General features: G+C 40.4%; 1 pseudogene; it reads left to right on the top strand.

Annotated features, from left to right (window-relative positions):
• Window positions 1-11757: 11757 nt before the first annotated feature.
• LOC102750132 (small ribosomal subunit protein uS12 pseudogene) lies at window positions 11758-12165 on the top strand (annotated as a pseudogene).
• Window positions 12166-14220: the final 2055 nt, after the last annotated feature.

Raw genomic sequence — 14220 nt, forward strand, 5'->3', positions numbered from 1 at the left:
CCCAACAATTCCCATTTCTCAGCCCCTGAGACTCACCTTCCTCTGGGATATTTGAGAAAAAGGATGTTTGCCTCACATTTGTTCCTGAGTCACCCTCTTTGCAGCTGCTTCTGTGAGTCACTTGCTCCTCTCCGTTACCCTCAGCTCTGCTCGGATTCTCCATCCTGGCCGCCCCCCTGGATGATCGGGGATTGCTGTTCTCATGACATAATGATGGTGTCCCTGGAAGGATATAAGATCACACTTCCTTTTGTTGCTTTTCTCTTTAATTTCCCACAACACCATCAATACAAAACATGTGCCTATTTGGTAGATTTAATTAAAGGATTGGTGAAAACCAGGGGCATTTGTTTATAATATAGGAGGATAAGACTTAAAATTGGATGACAAATATGATAATTCTCACAACCCAAAAGGAAAAACCCAAAGTCCTTTACAGGCATCCTTTTGGGGAAATATCCTAATTCCTAACTTTGCTCTCTTGCTTGAAATCCAGCCTCCTCTTGCCCCTTCTAAGAATGGCTAAGTTCTTCAACCCTTCAAATGCAAATCCTTACTACTACTACTGTATGAAACCGCCCCCCCTCCCCGCCCCTGGATGACTCAAGGACACAATAACTAGAGTAAAGCATTATTCCAATGGGGAGACTCAGGACAGCCGAGATGAGTGCTGCGCTGCAAGTCCAATGTGTCTTCTGAACTCTCTATGCCAATCTGCTGTGAACCCGGGCATCTTCATCATTCTTGCAGTTTTCCCAGTGGATTGCCGTTGGACTGAACGTGTCTCACACTCCTTTTCTAGTAGAAACAATACTTTTCAAAGATGGTATACTCTAAATTTACATTAGAGGAGACATGCTTTTTCTAAATGTGAAGTTATCCGCCTATATTCTCCTGCCCACAATGGAAATTACACTTTACACGGTTGTGCCAAGAAGTTTGGTCTCTTTTTCCTACTTCCAGGCAATTCCCAGAGGCCTACCTGTGTTTCAGAAATACAGCCTTCTGTGCCAAAAAACAGAACCATCCACCCTGACGGCCAGCATTTATTACATAAAAATGAAGAAGGAGATTTCAAAGTTCATTCTTTCCTGAGGGCCTGACTGAATTCATGGGCAGCCCTCTTCTTCTCAGGGATCTCTGTTAGGGTAAGGGAGACAAAGCACAGGAATAGACACAAACAGCCAAAGAGCTGTCTGGTGTGCAAAGAACCCCTACTCTTCCTTAGGCTAACAGAATCCACCTCCTTAAGCCCAGGAATGGACACGTGACCAGCCTGAGCCAATCACGATACTTCATATTTTCAGCCATACAAATTCATCCAAGGCTTGGAAACAGGATTTAAACCTAAGCCGGGCCCATCAGAGTCCCGCCTTTGTATTTTAATCTAAAATTGGATGAGAAAAGCCTCTTTTCCTCTAAGGGTGATGAATGACTGAAACCCTGTTTTCTGCCATGAAGAAAGAACCTTCCCTCCACAGTAAAATAGAATAAAACCAGTATGAATAGGAAAGCAGAAGTGAGATTCAAAAGAGTATGTTCCTTAGTGCTTGAGTGCCTGGTTCCAGCCCCTGAGGTCTTCAAAATTGCTGTAGTTCCTAAGAACCATTCTTCAATTCTCTGAGTTATTCCAGTATTCTTTTAATTTAGCTCAAATCTTACTTAAACTGGATCGAATTGAGTTTCTCTTCTTGCACACAAAATGTTCCTGAGATTATACCCTGTCCACACCAAATACCTTCCCTAAGGGTGGGAATGAAGACAGGAGAAGTTACCCTTCCATTTGAACAGAAGCAAATCCTACATATGCAATCAGAAAGTCCTTCTCTAGGGCCTGGCATTATTCTACGTAGAGTCAAATGGGACTCTTCAGAAAAGGATTTTCTAACACGCTAATATATCGCAGATCCTATACATCCGAATGGACCAGTTGTTAAATAGAGCCCAGTGCCTCCTAAGTATCAAACCAATTGCATATGCTACAAGCTTGTCTTCAGAACATAACTGCAATACATCTATGCATGTGATGTCTAATAATTATTGGGCAACTTATGATCAGTGAAACAAAATGGTGACATGGCATACCAAGAATTGTACTTGAGATCCGTTTTATCCAAGGGATAAATCTTGCTAAAGTTTTTTTCTTCTTTTCCAACTTCACAAAAAATATGATAGAGTTTTAGAGTAGCATGTTTGATGACAAGTTTTGTAAGCCTCTAACTGGGGCGTCCCCTAATCTGAGAGAACTGACCATGCTCCTGCAGAATGCCATAGCCACTAACCCAGACCAACTCCTGTGAACAAGTGGGGAGACTCAAGGAACCCCAGGCTGATAATTCCTAATGCTTTGCTGCAAGTGTTTTCTTTGGGAATATCACAATAGTATATAATTTCTGTAAGATTTGTGCATCAATTCTCAAAACCTCTGACCCAGTCCTATGAAGAACTACTTTGAGGCCCCAGAAATCAAGAAATACTGAGAAATGTAGACTCTAGTGGAGTTTTTACCAATAGGTAGATCAGAGAGCTGGATAACTTCTAGATATTCAGCCCAAGCCCTAGTTGTTACCAAGGGGTAAAAAACCTCAATGCCTACATTATATACCTTACCAACTACAACTCCATGCTTCAAAAGCAATGTGAGTTATTCACATGTAATCCAGATGTCGGATGAGTCCCTTTGCCTCTTAAGATGGTTCAAACTCCCATTCCAAATTTCTCCAGTGGAAGTCCAGTGCCCTGCCCCAGATTCCTGAGTATTCCTAGGGGACTTTCATTCCCACTGTTATTTTGGACTCCGACTGCTGATTCCACTGATGAGTTTAACTGACAGATTACCTTGCCATGTGGCACACTCAGTCCCTATTCTGCACCACATTAACCCAGACATGGAACCCAGCCCCTCGGCCCCCCCCGCAGGACACTTACTCATATATGCACTGTGTTTACACAGGGAATTCGTGTATATGGCACAGTTCTCCAAAGACTTGGGACAGTGATGGTGTTTCTACAGAAATAAAAAGATTATACGACTGAACACGGCCAGTTCCACATCTTAAAAGATTTTAAGGTCTCTCCCGTATTAACCTACCAGGTGCTCTCCCACAGATCCTGTTTGCTCAGTTTTCCCCAACCCCAGGTGTTTATTGCAGAGCAGTTTGCTCTGAGCGTTCTTTCTTTGTGTCCAGCTACCTGTGCCCTGGGGATGCACCTTCCACCCAAGTAACTTACGGAGTATTTCCCTAAAATGGATTCTGGTCCCAGCTGCCAAGAATTTTCTACCTAATGTGCATAGAATGAATTAAACCCTGACACTGGAGAATTCTAAAGCACTCGAGCTTTTCTTGCACTACATTTCATGGGTTCTTACATCAGAACAATAAAAGCTCTCGCCTTCCTTCACCTCTCTCATCCTAAAGAGCTTTGTGTTACCAGTTCATTCGCTGCAGGTAAGTCCCCACCAAGACATGATACTGTTACTATACTCCTGGAAGTTGGTCTGTTAGAACATCTAGGTTTTTGATAATGCATAATAAATTAATTGAACCCCAAATTAAACTTAAAAAGACACATTTGCAAGAATGGAAAGGAAGTTAGATTCCTTCCTGTAGCAGAACATGTGGGATTGAAGAATGTAAATGACATCAGGAAACAGTTGGTCTTCAGATAGATGTGTTTGTCCTCTAAAGTGATTAATCACCACATCATTTTGAACTTTAAAGTGGCTATTTTCCCAATTCTGCAAGATCATTCCAGTCAAAGAAAGTGTTTATTTTCTACTTTGATTTGAGGAATGGGAAAGGGAGCAGGCATCTCTCTCCCTCTAGAGAGGGTGGGTAATGAACATGACCGAAAAATCCATGAGTTTGTATTCTTTCCTTTGAGTCCAGAAACACATTTGCGTGAACTATATCCGGGTATGGAGGGCTAGGATTTTAATGCTGTGGCCTAAGGTCCCAGCTACCTAAAACCAATTCAAAAACAGGAGAATCCGGTGACAGGGAATCAGCCTTCTTTCCTCCTTGGAACTGCTGACATTATGTCAGCTCCCCCGGCCTTGCTGACCTCACCCTGTGATCTCTAACTCCTCCCACCCTCAGCCTGGAGCATAGACTCAGTCTAAACCTTCCCTCCCATATCTCACTGAGCTCCAGCCCCAAACATCTGCCTGCAGTTCCCCAAACTCACGAGGCATGTTCTGGCTTTAGAGCCTTTGCACTGCTACTTCTCGAGCTGGACAGGTCGTCCTCCATATATCCATCCCCATGGCAGCTTCACTCTCTTCATCCCCTCACACAAGCTCTCTCTGACCACCTTACCTACAAGAGGATCCGTGTCCTCCTTTAGCCCTCTCCCTTACTTTATCTTTCTTCATAGAACTTATTGCTGCCTGATATTCTATATAATAACTTAATATCTGTCTCCCTAGTAGAGTCCCTGAGATCAAGAATGTTGTTCAGGGCATCACTGGATCTCCTGTGCCTAGAACAGTGACTCTCACGCGGTAATTGAATCAGTGAATAAATGAATGAATGAGTGATAACCTTGGAAGAAACTGTGTAACTTAGTGGTTTGGTGCATAGACTTTTGAGATGGCAAATCTGGTTCGAATTCTGGCTCCTCTCTTTACAAACTGTCTGGACTTCGCCGAGTCACTTATCCTATATCACAGGATTATTGTACAGACTAAGTGAAGTAACATATGAAAGTCATTTAGCAGGATAAGCATCGTTGTTTTCCTATTGTTCCAGCCTCTTATTTTATAGATGAAGGACCAGAGGTAGACTGAGGCAGAGGAACTGGGGCAGCATCTCTAATCTTGGGGATGACTTGTGCAGAGAAGGAAACAAATCTCCCATTCCCTCATAAAGGCATCCTCAGCCGCTACCAAAACCTTAAGAATATACTCTCACCTTGCCTCAGCAATTTTACTTCTGCAAATGTATCCCAAGGAAATGATCACCTATGTGGGCAAAGATTCTGCCACACAGATTTTTATCACAGTCTTATTTAAGACAATAAGGGAGTTGCCTGGGTGGCTCAGTTGGTTGAGCATCTGCCTTTGGCTCAGGTCGTGATCCCAGGGTCCTGGGATCGAGTCCTACATCAGGCTCCCTGCTCAGCAGGGAGTCTGCTTCTCCCTCTGCCTGCTGCTCCCCCTGCTTGTACTCTCTCTCTCTGTCAAGAGAATGAGTAAAATCTTTAAACAAACAAACAAATAAAAATAAAACAATAAGAAATTAGAATGATACTAGGTGTCCAAGAGGGAATTGATTTGATAAATTATGGTATGGTTAGATGATGTGATATTACATGGCTATTTAGAACTAAATTGAAGAAGATTAGTAAGAGGAAAAAATGCTTACATATACTCAAATAAGAAGGACCAATATCATCAAAAAGTCTGGGTGGTTGGAATCAGAATGAATTGTATTTTCTTTGTATATCTCTGAATTTCCCATATTTTCTTTAGTAAATAGGCATTCAGTCTTTTAAGTAAAAATAATAATAGCTTGTTAGCGTTCTCACAATAAAAAGTTACCACATTTTATGGGGAGAGCAATGAGGGATGCCTAAACTTGAGGAAGTTTCCCAAGTTCAGAGGGAATGAAATTTTTTTCCAGATGTCATGATTTTAAGTGAGCAATCCCCCTAAAAGCTTTGGCACACAGCAGATTCCAGAGTAGTCTAGCTTCATGACCATTAGGACCAACTGCCGTGTGTCCAGAACATCTACATTACTCTGTATTAGCACATTTAACTGATGACATTAGCAATGTTGCATTTTAAAAACCAAATTGACTTATAGCATTGCTCATTAGATTTAAATACTAGAGTGATTCATCATTTACAGTAAATCTATTAGATAAATTACACTGCAAAATGCAGCATCGTCAGTGTGGCAGGCCTGCCTGGAAATTAAGAATGGGAAGGGAAATTGAAGGAGAGAGATTCCTATCCGTGATTTGAAATTTAAACTTAGATTGCTATGGCAAGCATCTGAGCCTCGGCCAAAGAGGACAAGGCATCTGCCACATGTCTAAGATATTCCACTCTAATAATAGCCGAGGACCTCTTTTGGAACAGGTTAATGCCTTGCTTCATAAGGAAAAATCTTGAATGTTAAAATACTTTTAGGATTATTTCCTTACCCTTTAAATTTTTTTTTCACAATGTAACTGGGCTGCATATGTGATATATGGAACCATGGTTGGGTTTCTGCTGGTTAAATATAGTCCCAAACCCACAGCATGTTCAGCTGGGGGCCCTCGCTCACCAGATGTTATTCCACTAATAGTGAGTGAGCTCATCCTTGGTGTGGAAGGTTATTCATTTGGGAGAGAATAATGAAAGTGAGACAATCATTACGTCACCTTTTCCTGTACATTATTCTCCCCTGCAGCTAACAAGGAAAACATGCTGCCATGTTAGTTGTAAGCTAAGTCATGTTCTTGCTTTCTTAGATCAACTTAAAGTGAATCATAGGGTAATTCTAGTCCAGATTAATTATTTTAAATATATTATGGGATAATTTGCATTTGGAGAAAGAGACTTGGGAATGGTCTTTGTCTCAAACCCAAGCGCCATGACTATCTGAGGTGTGATTATCAGCACCCGATGCCCAGAGGCACTGTCCTCTCTCCACACCTTTGCAGAAGTTAGCTTATTGTCCTCAGGGGACCATCTGAGAGGCAGAGCCTGCTGTTTCTGGAAACACGAAGACTTCTGAATAATGAAGTAAACTTTTCATTTCATTTTCATATTCAAGTAAAATAATGCTAATGAGATCATGTCTTTTTTCTGTTTGAATGACTCATTTGGCATTACCTATCAAACCCCAAGTTCAAGTTCAGAGTAAAATTAATTGGTAGATAATACAGCAAACAGGCAATCTCTCTCTCTTTCATACACACACACACACACACACACACATTTGTTTAAAAAACAAAAGCAGTCTTTATGTGAAAAACTATTTTTTTTAGAAAACACACATTTAAACTGATGATGTAATGTATGGTGATTAACATAACATAATAAAATTTAAAAAAAAGAAAACACACATTTATCATTAAGAACTTTAACTCATTACTGAATTTTATCACAGCTTTCCTTTAAATACAATAACAATTCAGCAGCAAGCAATTTTACTAAATTTCTTTAGATGGTTTTAACTTTCTGCCAAGAGACTAAACTGATCTAGTTTTTCTAGTGTCATATTCATCTTTATAGAACTTGGCTCCAAAAGGAAATGAGACATCCAATAATGACCCACCTGAGGAAGGTCTTCAGTTGGGCGCCCTGTCTGGGCCCTCGCGATCCCTTGTGCTCTCTTGAGCTGCCCGTGTCTTCATTTAGGCACTCAGTGTCATCTCAGAGAGAAAGTTTGGTGCCTAGAGAAAATCGTGGCCCATTATAAAGCCTTCCATACTTTTTATTTCTATCACGTTTGCCCATATTGGTCTCTTCCCGGTATCTGCCACCTTCAATGGCACACTCCGTGCAAAGAGCACTGTACTGAAATTCAGGATTTCTGGGGTAGTTCCCAGCTTTACACATTTTCTCTCTCCTCTTCTTTCCACTTTTCAGACTCCTCATTTGTCAAAGTGAAATAATATCCCAGGTGACAAAAACTCCTGAAATTCTTGGCACATTCATATTTAATAAATTTGAATAGGTTGGGACTTGCCAGTGGATCCAGGGCCCTAGGCACTCTTGCCTTCATAGGCCCCTTCCTCCATAAAAAGATATTTAAAATTATATTTTATTCTCTGACATGGACCATAATAACATCTTTCTAGCTATGTCTCCCGAGGCAAGGGAAACAAAACCAAAAATAAACTAAGAAATTAAAAGCTTCTGCGCAGTGAGGGAAATAATGAACAAAACTAAAAGGCCACCTACTGAATGGAAGAAGATACTTTCAAGTGACATATTTAATAAAGGGCTAGTATCCAAAATATATAAAGAACTTATACTATAACTCAACACCCCAAACCCAAATAATCCAATAAAAAAGTGGCAGAAGACATGAACGGACATTTCTCTAAAGAAGGCATCCAAATGGCCAACAGAAAACAAAACAAAACAAAACAAAATGGCCAACAGACACATGAAAAGATTCTCAACATCACTCATCATCAGGGAAATGCAAATCAAAACAACAATGAGATATCACCTCATACCCGTCAGAATGGCTAAAATCAACAACACAAGAAATGAGAGGTATTGGCAAGGATGTGGAAAAAGGGGACCCCTCCTGCACTGTTGGTAGGACCCTCAGCACTGTGCCTGATAGATAAGTCAGCACTGTCCCAACTCCCCACTGTGATGTCATAGTTTGCTCTCTTCCCTCTATCCCGGACAGCTTTTGTTGTTGCTGTGCCCCCTTCCTTTCTTTCCCCTTTTTTGCTGATTGTTTCCAGTAGAGATAGGTTGCCTCTTTCCCTTGTCTCCAGCCTCCCTTATGTTCTTCAACCCTGGTGAGTCAAGACACTCTTGCAAACAGACACAGCTCAAAGAATTAAAAATATCATGTGGCGCCTGGGTGGTTCAGTCGGTTAAGCATCTGACTCTTGGTTTCGGCTCAGGTCATGATCTCAGAGTTGTGAGATTGAGTCCCATATCGGGCTCCATGCTGGGCGTGGAGTCTGCTTAAGATTCTCTCTCTCTGCTCCTCCTCCCTCTAAAAAAAAGAAGAACCACTTCTAAGTGGAGAAGAGATTTCTGGGATCACATGCACCAAATTTTAAGAATGGTTTTTATTAGGCTTTGGGCTTTGGGTGATTTTCTTTTTCTTCTTGGCAATTTCTATATTTCTCACATTTTTGAAATGAGCATAATTTTTAATAGAAAGGATAAAAATAGTAAAATTTAATTTTAATAAGGATCAACTACTATATTTTTCCAGAATAGGTGCTGACCCAGCTTCTATTTACCCATTCCAGAACAGTTCCTTGGTCTCGATAGCATGCCTTGCTAACTCCATACCCTTCAATAGTCAGTGTCTTTCCAGGCTAACTCTGGACTTGGCCATATAACTTGCTTTGGCCAATGGATTAATGCTACCAGTAGAGTTTTAAATAACCATTTTCTTGAAACCATGTTTTGGGTTGGAGATTAAGACACACCTTTCAAAAGACTTTTAAGTTTCTTTCAGCCAACATGATCACCAAGAGAGAGAAAGAAGAAAAATCTTTGCATTTTCCTTTAACACATTTTCCATCTGCTATCATCTGAAAGTGCGAAAGAACTTCAAGTGCCTCGGTACTTAAAAGGGAGGAGTTAATATGATGAGACACAACAAGTTGAATATTTTTCTCAGTGGGTGGCCTTGCAAATACACACCACACACACACACACACACACACACACACACACACAAAGTGACTCTGATCTAGCTAACCATATGGTCCTCATTTTCTGTATCTATTTCTATTTATGTTAACACAAGAATTCTGCCACTGTAAGTCGGCTGACTAACCTTTTGACCCTTGTTTCTTTCTTATATTAAACAGAGGGCTTAGTTGGAAACATTTCTTGGGTGCTGTTTCCTTCAGTTTTCCTCACATGGGAAAAAGAGTAGAAGGCTAAATTGCTCAGTAAAAAATTACATTCACATTATTATTTTCTTTTAAGGTGTCCCCCTAACTGCATCGTCTAAAACTTTTTCTTTTTGCATTTCATTTATTTAAGGCCGTAGTCTTGCCGTCTTCCTTTCCACCAAGAAACAAAGCAAAAAGATCCTGAATGATTTTAGCACATGAAGAGAGGGAATTAGTAAACAATCCGACAACTACTACCATGGTCCTTCCGTCTTACTGGACACCACGGGAAGTTGTAAGTGGTTCCTGGCGCAACTGAGAAGTCTGTGGCCCGGGTGTCCACAGGCTCTCCGCTCTTGGGCTGGGTGGGGACCATGGGAACTGGGATAGCTGCTATTCAGCTCCTGCCAACTGTTGCCATGTGGGAATGGAGGCCTTGTCTTGCCAGGTCAGCTAGTTTTTCCCAAAAAGCTTGAAATCAAGATTTTTGCCTGAAATCTCTCCATTAAAAAAAGTTGTCAACTAATTCACATTTTTAAAAAATACTGTGTGGGTCAACAAATGTGGAAGCCAAATCAAATAAGTCTGTATGGCCTGATGTGGGCCATAGCCTGCCAGTTTGTACTTTCTGCTTTACATTATAAACTTCCTCAGAATTTAAAAATGTTTAGCCCTCCAAATAACTTGGTGCCATTTATAATGATCTATGTACACGGTATGGAGAAAAACCTTAAATAAGCCTACTTGGACACAAATTCTAAACAGTAAAATCAGCCACTTCAGTCATTTGGTGCTAACAGGGCAAAGTAATTTCTTGACAGAATTTTTCACTTCTAAATAGTTGTTTTGACATCATGGAGATTCAGCCTAAAGTATGTATGCAGCAAGACTTAATATTATATTTTTTTAGAATCAGGTCTATATCAGCATCCCCCTCCTGACACACACACATGTAAAATACTACTCCACAACAAAAATGACCCCTATAGACGATTATTTGGGGTCCCTGCAGGATTATTATTGCTGGATATAACAAGGGGTTGGCAAGGATGTGGAGAAATTGGAACCTTTGTACCCTGTTGGTGGGAATGTAAAATGAGGCAGCTGCTATGTAAACAGTATAATGGCTCTTCAAAAAATTAAAAAATAGAATTACCATATGATCTGGCAATCCCACTTCTGACTATATATATTTCCAAAATGATGGAAAGCAGGGTCTTGAAGAGATATTTGTACACCCATGTTCATAGCAGCATTATTCATAATAGCCAAAAGATGAAAGCAACCAAAGTGTTCATTGACAATTGAATAGAAAAACAAAATGTGGTCTATACATAGAATGGTGGCCACCAGGGGCTGGGTGGGGGAAAAAAGTAGTTTTTATTTGGTGGGTGTATTAATCAGGGCTCTCCAGAAAAACAGAACCAAAATGATGCCTATATACATAGCGAAATTTATTTGAAGACAGTGGCTCATGCAATTATTGAGACTGACAAGTGGAAAGTCTGCAGGGCAGGCCATCAGGCCAGAGACCTGGGGAGGAACCGATGTTACGGTTTAAATCTGAAGGCTATCTGCTGGTAGAATTCCCTCTTGCCTGGGGCAGGTCAATCTTTTTTTCTATTCAGGTCTTCAACTGATTGTAAGGCCCATCCATGTTAGGAGAGCAATCTGCTTTACTCAGAGTCTACCAATTTAAATGTAAATATCATTTACATATCATTAAATATCAAAAAGAAATAGCCAGAATAATGTTTGATGAAGTATTTGGGTACTATGGCCTGGTGAAGTTGATACTTAAAGTTAACCATCACAAGATGCCTGGGTGGCTCAGTTGGTGAAGCGTCTGCCTTCAGCTCAGGTCATGATCCTGGGGTCCTGGGATGGAACTCCGCATTGGGCTCTCAGCTCAGCAAGGAGCCTGCTTCTCCCTCTCCCACTGCCACTCCCCCCGCTTCTGCTCTCTCACTCTCTCTTTCTCTCCCTCAAATAAATAAAGTGTTTAAAAAAATTAACCATCACAATGGGTATAGAGCGTCAGTTTTATAAGATTGAAGTTCTGGAAATTAGTTGCATATCAGTGTAAATATACCTAACCCTACTGAAATTTACACTTTAGAATGGTTAAGTTGGTAAATTTTATGTTATGTGTATTTTGTCACAATTTTGTAAAAAGTATATTCGATCTTTCACCTGGGCCTGCAGCACCAGCAGGATGGGCAAGTGTCAAGGTCTTCGTAAGGAAGCTCCACAGCCACAAACAGGACCAAAAGTGGCGTGATAAACAGTACAAGAAAGCACATCTGGGCACAGCCCTAAAGGCCAACCCTTTTGGAGGCACATTACATTCAAAGAGAATTTTGCAGGAAAAAGTTGGGGGTAAAGTCAAACAGCAAAATTCTGCCACCAGGAAGTATGTCAGCGGCCAGCTGATCAAAAATGGCAAGAAATTCACAGCTTTCATACCGATATTGCAGAAAACAATGAAGTTGTGGTTGCTGGATTTGGTTGCAAAGATCATGCTGTTGGTGACATTCCTGGAATCCACTTTAAGGTTGTCAAAGTAGCCAATGTCTTTCTATTGGCCTTTTGCAAAAGCAAGAAGAAAAGACCAAAATCATAAGTTTTGATGATGCAAACATGATAGTAACAAGCTTTCACATTCAAAAAAAAAAAAAAAAAGTACATTAGAGAGAGAAATTTTCTTTCACCAAATACAAAAATAAATCTTTCCATAAGAGACATTAGGGTAGAAACTGGATTATATCCTAACTTTAGGGTTTTGCAAATGACCCCAAAAAATGTTCTTCATATAATATGCAAACTTCTATCAAAGTTGAGAGGGTAAATTATTATATCTCAAAAAAGCTAGTTCTGTGAGGAGTTAAGATTACATAATTCAGGTAGATTGCTTCCCGGGGATATAATTTTCCTCAGGAATAGAGCATAGAGAGTAAGAGAAATACATTCCTTTGTATAGTTAATACATTCCTTTGATTGTGGCTCTCAAATAACAAAGTTTTCAACGGAAGTGTTGGTAATGGCTAAATAGCAGCTAATCCATGGATAATCATTTGATAAATGACTGTAATTTTAGTACTGTAGTGAACATTGCTATGAACCCAAGAGGTAGAATGTGAGTCCTAGGATAAGCAAATCTATGCTCCCGAAGCATTTCAAGTAGGTTTTCTAGAATTTCATGCTCATCCTTAGAGATTCTTAATGAAGTAAGTGAGGTATCGTTTAGTGACTATTACCACAATCATAACTTGGAGATACAGATAATTCACTCAATTTTCTGTAAGCTAGAGAAAGTCTTCCTAGTACAAGTTTCAGAAACTTAAACTTAACAGATGTGACAAGAAGCACCCCTTCTTGGTACCACTGTAATCCAGCCGTCAGTGTATCCTATTAACGAGAGTATATGAGTCATAATAGTCCTGATCCTAATGCTGAGGATCAAGTGCCGATCATGGCAAGTAAAATAATTACCAGTTATAGTTTAAAAGGCAATGTAAGTTCTAGTTACTCTAAATTCCATGGGAAAGATCAATTTAGTTTTTTTGTATTTTACTAACAGTTTCTGTAAAGACTTTTTTCCCCCCATGAAATTAGAGAGTTAAATAAAAGAGATAATTACTGTTGAGGCAGAAAATGAGCTTTGCTTCTCCACAAGAAGGTAACCCCTCAAGAAGCTGTCCAGTGTCTAGGAAAAGCGCTAACACTTCAACAAGCTCATTTAGGCCTAAGGAGAGCAAGTCTGATGAGGTGATGAGAGAGGTGCTGGCTGAAATGCTGAGCTCAGCTCATTGCAATTCCAGATTTTTGAGTCTCCCTGTTTTGAAAAGGAGTTTATTATTTTCTTTCATCTTTACTTCATTTTTTAAAAATCCTCAACTGTACACACAAACTTGGCAAACCAGTGAATCGTAAACACGAAGGAAATCCATAAAGGCCATCTAGCATATTTCTCTGCTTCTGAGTAAAACCAAACTTCAAACTTAGGTCCACCTTTTAAAATGTATCTCTAGGGGTGCCTCGATGGCACAGTTGGTTGAGCAGCTGACTCTTGGTTTCGGCTCAGGTGGTGATCTCAGGGTGGTAAGATCGAGCCCCACCCCCCACTGTGGGGTTCCATGCTTAGCAGGGAGTCTGCTTAAGACTCTCTCTCCCTCTGCCCCTCCCCCCACAAATAAATAAATAAATCTTAAAAAAAAAAAAATGTATCTCTAAGGAAGGCTTTTCCCTAACTGCTCCCCACCACCCCTCCCCAGACTAGGTTAGGTTTCTCTAGTGTATACTTCCACGGCATATAGTATCTCTCTTTCAAAGCTCATACCACAAAACCAGATAATTACTTGACTCTCAGTTTAAGATGGCTGATTAAACTCATACTTTTGCTTCTCTTCTCTCCCCAAATCCTGCTGAGATGATGGAAGAAATACAGCAATACAAAAAAATCTACAACAGGAAGGGCAACTGTAGATCGGAAGAGTACGGAATTTCCAGATTTAATCCAGGTAGGAGAAAACTTGTGGAGGCATGGAACCAGAAACTCCATGTAAGTGAAAAAGGAGAGACTTCTAAACAAATTTTCCCACTAGACATTGGGAATAAGCCCTGATCAGAAGGAGCTGGGGCTAGTAGAAAACTGAGTCTGAGAGGCAGCCAGCACATA

The sequence above is a fragment of the Leptonychotes weddellii genome, chromosome 2 (genome assembly GCF_054177405.1).
Source record: "Leptonychotes weddellii isolate Sample4059 chromosome 2, ASM5417740v2, whole genome shotgun sequence".
In the NCBI taxonomy this organism is placed as follows: domain Eukaryota; kingdom Metazoa; phylum Chordata; class Mammalia; order Carnivora; family Phocidae; genus Leptonychotes; species Leptonychotes weddellii.